The sequence below is a fragment of the Raphanus sativus genome, chromosome 6, assembly GCF_000801105.2.
Source record: "Raphanus sativus cultivar WK10039 chromosome 6, ASM80110v3, whole genome shotgun sequence".
NCBI classification, from domain to species: Eukaryota; Viridiplantae; Streptophyta; class Magnoliopsida; order Brassicales; family Brassicaceae; genus Raphanus; species Raphanus sativus.
This window is the reverse complement of record NC_079516.1, coordinates 29,216,755-29,221,952: the sequence shown is the minus strand read 5'-3', so window position 1 is coordinate 29,221,952 and position 5,198 is coordinate 29,216,755.

Here is a 5,198-nt window from a genome sequence, read left to right as displayed (position 1 = left end):
TATACACTTTTATCAAAATTTATATTTTTAGTTTGATTTTGATTTTTTACACATTAATTTTAACTTTATTCCTTGCTTTTTAACATACTATGTGGTCTAAATATTACCTAAGTATAACTATTATTATTGCTCATATTATATTACTGAACAGTGATGTTACTTTTAGTTATAACTAGGTTCTCGGTCCGTGCTACGCGCGGTTAATGTACTATATTTTATTTAATTGTAGTTTTATGTTGCTATATCAATTATTTAAATATCGACATTGTATTTAATTATTTTTATTTTTTATATGATTTCTGAATTTTTATTTTTGATGCAAATTTTGTTGTATATGCACATTGTATAAAATGGAAATAGTTAATTTATAAGATATTTTGGTATAGTTATAGTTTTTTTTTTGTTAACTGATCTGAAGGTTGTTTTTATTTAACGTTATTTGTGATTTTTCTCTTTTTTAAATACTTATATATATTTTTAATGGTAAAAGTTAAATTTATAAGATATTTTGATATAATTATATTTTTATTTTTCGTTAACTGATCTGAAGGTTTTTTATTTAGCTTTATTTGTGATTTTTCTCTTTTTTAAATGCTTATTTTGTTTGATAAATTATCATGAGATATTGTTGGAAGTACATTAAGTGTATCACTTTTCAAAATTTACAATCAATCAGAAATATTATTACATTTGGGTTCATGATTTAGTGAGTATTGTTTAAAGTTTAGTATTGAACGGAGTTTATAAATTTTTATAAATAATTCTTAAACATTTTAAAATTATTTATGAGGATTAATTTTGTTTTTTTATAATAAACTTAAGATATTATTTGGAAAATGATTATTATTCAAATATCAACTTAAAAGATAGTATGAAATTTAAGGAGAAGAAGAAATGTGAAAGTTGATCAGTCGACAATAAAGGTGAAATAGAATTCACGGAAAAGTTGGACTAAAGAAGTGGGCTTGAATAAACAAATTTATAATGGACAGATTTTATCGAACTGATTTTATACTGTGTTGAAGAATAGTTTACTTGGCAAATGAATGTGCTCACATGTCAATTTAATTGGTTCTAAATATTTTATCTGATGTGACAGTCTTTAGAAGCCAAGGATTTAGTTCCTTTTATATAATAGTGATTTTGTTTGATAATAATGTAGATTAATATTACCTAATTAAAATTCAGTTAGCCAATCAATCTTCATCAAAATGTATCACAAAGCAATAAATATTTAAATGGGTCATACTAATCAAACCAAATTTAACAACACAATTTCATTTTATAAACAAAAATCTAGGCCCATGCCCAATTTTTAAAGAAAACTCACTTGAGCCTTACCTATCATTGATAGGCTATCAATTCGTGTAAACCAGAGGCGGACCTACGTTAAGGAATAGTGTGTCACATGACACAGGTTAAATTTATATCTTAGCTGTTTTAGTTATATAACGTGTTGATTCTGTAGCTCAGTTGGCTGGTTTCATCACCTACTGACCCACTTTTTCTCTGTTTCGATTCTGTCTGACACCAGATTTTCACTAATTTTCTTTAATTATATTTTAGACGTGGGCCAAAGCCCAATTCTGACCCACCTAAAACTTGAAGCTGGGTCCGCCACTGGTGTAAACTGTTGCTCCTAAGAAATAAACATCTTTAGTGGTTAAATATATTAGATACAGTTATGTTTTTTGCAGTAATATTTGTATGCAGTTATAGTTTACTTTACAGAGTTATATTTTAAAATGTACACGACATAAATCAATTGGTCATGTTCATAATTTAATAGTATTGACTAGATTTTGATCCGAACTTCGAAAACGCGGGATTATTTTTTGTTGTCATATTTATTAACCCGTCTGTTTATTTTGACTTATATATTCAAGTCAGTGTATTCATTTTAGTTTTGTTTCCAATTTTATATTTTGTGATTTCAGTTTAGTTGTAGTTTATAATTGTTCGGTTCAAGAGATATAAAAACCGTTTATTTTTTATGAATTTGGGCTTGGATACAGTTTGGTAAGTTTAGGATATTTGTGTATCCATTATTTTCTCTATTTATATACCAAGGTTTAAATTTGTTTAAAGTTTGATAATTAACTGATTTTAATAATCATTAATGATAAATTTATAAAAGAAAAATTAATTTGTTTATAGTAAAAATTAATCTGATTTAAGAAATTTCATTTTAAAGAGTTGTAAATGCATTTACAATTACATCATCTAGAAGTCTTTTATACTAAACAAAAAAAAAACGATTTTGTCTTTAATTGTGGAAGTAGTTAATATCTATATAGTAGAAAACATTGACAAAACGATTGGGTCTAAGTAATTGGGTTTGTTTATGCTAATTTCTCATTATTGGGCTATGGATTTTGGTTTCGTTTTGGACAAAAGCGGGGGTCTAATTTCTTCTGAGTGTCTTGTAATAGTATGTTACTATATACGATCGTTCACATTTACTAAGAAAAATAGTAAAGGAAAGTTAAAAAGACAGATAATCCTAAAAGTTTCTTCTAGAAGAAGAAGAATCTTGAGCTAAAGATCAACAAAGATTTATCAAATATATATTTTTATTGATTGTGTTGCAGCTAGCCCCCAACATTTCTAAAGAAAGAAAAGAAAAAAAAAACTTACCGAGATTCACTTCTTTGGTGTTCTATTCAGCTTTGTTCCTCTTGGACTGTCAATAACAGTAAGATACAACTCTTTTTCATGTTCCAAAAATATTGGCGATATACTTTCAACCTATCTTGAAAGGTTTGACATCAGATATGTTAGTGATTTTCATCATAGCAAATATTATAAATTCGTTAACCTAGAGGGATGATATAGAATTTAGATAGATATGCAGTGTAGATGGGAGTTTAGCAGGCTTCAAGTGACCTCAAGCTCAAATATTTGATAGTATAGATGGTAGTATTTATAGTAGAATGAAAAGTCAGTGACGGTAGGGATATTAGGAGGGAATATATCCTTGCTGAATTATGTGTTATGGGAGCATATCCCTTCAACAATATTTGGTTGGAGATTCAAAAACATTTTGGTTATAGATTCGAACTTCGCATGATCTTCTGAGATTGAAGTCGGGAATATCTCGAGTAAATTTGTTATCAAGTAATTGATATAAGAATTAACGTGGAAATTAATTGTTAGTTAGTTGAAGCTTTTAGAAAAAAAAATTTGGATGCGAGTAAAAAAAAATTAGTTGTAAAATAATAGCTATAAAGGGACCTTGTTTTAAACAAATCTTTATCTCTAAATTAGTAACTTATAATTCAGTAATATATACAAATTAAATACAAATTGTTTTAAGGGTTCATGGTTTAGTTAGATAACGTTTAGGGGTTAAGGGTTAAGGGTTCTACACATATATATCAACGTATTTGTAATATGTTAACTGACGAACACACTTGGTTTTGTTGATACTCTTGGTAAACAAATTTAATCCATGTGTATATATAAAATTGTTTTTGCTCAATTCGCATTTGAGTGATTATATATATATATATATATATATATATATATATATATCTATCTTTCGTTCTACCTAGTACATTAACAAACAAAAATAAAATTTAAATGATGCATTTGCAGGTTCTTTTGTGTGTGTTGGCCTTGCTGTATGCTTGGCTTATATCATATATATATAAAGTTAGCGTCGTCTATATATAGTCCAGTTATGGATGAGGCAAAATGATTGGGGGTAGATCGTCTTCATGGTTACATAACATTTACTTATATCTTAGAGTTTGGACCATTGAAAAGATTAGCATGTGTACGTAGTTCAAAATTTGTCGTATATCAGTACTAACATACAAATATAATGAGTTAGAGGAATTGATGTATATTTAAAATGTTCAAAACAGTATGCTTAGCTTATATCAATTATATATTTAGTTGTCGTATTTTAATGTTGTAGCATTAAAAGTAATCTATCAAATTTTCAATATATCAATAGGTGAGACTAATATGAATAAGGGTCGATTTATATCTATATTATCTACTATATTAAAATAGAATCCTATTTTTATCTACCATAAAAGTTGTCATTTAAGTTTTGGACTTATTCATAGTTCTACCATTTAATATACACAATATACTTAACATTGACTTAATTAATTAATCTACTAATAGTATAGGATATTAATTGGGTTAAGAATCTGTGTTGTTACCATATTTTGTGGAAATTTTGTCAAGTATTTACGTAAAAACTTAAGAAACAATTTAATTATATACAAATAGTTTATCACAGATAATCTTAATTTAACCTATTTAAAATTATTTGAATAAATGTCAAATAGTAAAGGAAAGTTAGTTACTTGATTCACCATATGCACGTATGACATTTAAATATAAATAATTAGATCAAATTTTTTCACAGAAAATCATCAGATAGACTTAGAAATAAAAATATTATTTCTTAAGTCAAAAACAATATAACTGTTCAATGATAATTTTTTAAAATCTTTTTAACAAAGTGTGAATGCTTCAAACCTTATGGCTGTGCACCAGAAACCTTAGTTATATGGATCAAGTTAAGCTATCGGAGTGTTTTAGAGAACAGGAGTGGGATCTTGTTTTTGAGTATTGTTTTCTGGTTTCAAATAAGCTCTATGAGCATTAGTTGCAAGTTTAAATTTGAGTTTTATTATCTTGCTGGTTTTCTCATGGTTGCTATGGTTTTCTTTTGTTTAATGGGCATTTTTATGATCAAATAAAACAGTGGAAGAATTATGGTTACTTGAGGTATTATCATGGCTATGGCTTTTATTTGGTTGTGAACTGTAGTGTATTCTATTTATGTGTCTCTATGAGCATATCTTATACTCTCTACAGCTTGGTGCAAATGGATATTATTTTGGCTTTGGCTTTTGCTGTTTCTATTGTTGTTAATAGCTATGGGAGATTATGGCAGTGGTGGGTGTTAGTTGGCACAGAAATTTGCAGAGTTTGGAATGAAACACAGAGGATGACTAGGCTACTTAGGAAGACGTCACGTTTTGGTGGTTTGGTTTTGGCCAGCGGATGGCAAAGCCCCTGGTTACTGGCACATTGGTTACAAAGTTATACGAATTTGAGTGTATGGAGACTAAAGGTTTACGTGGGATGTTATGGAATAAGAGAACATATGGGTTGGATCAAAAACATGAAGGATGTTACGAAAGGTCACGTGTGGACTCCTAATATTTATTCTC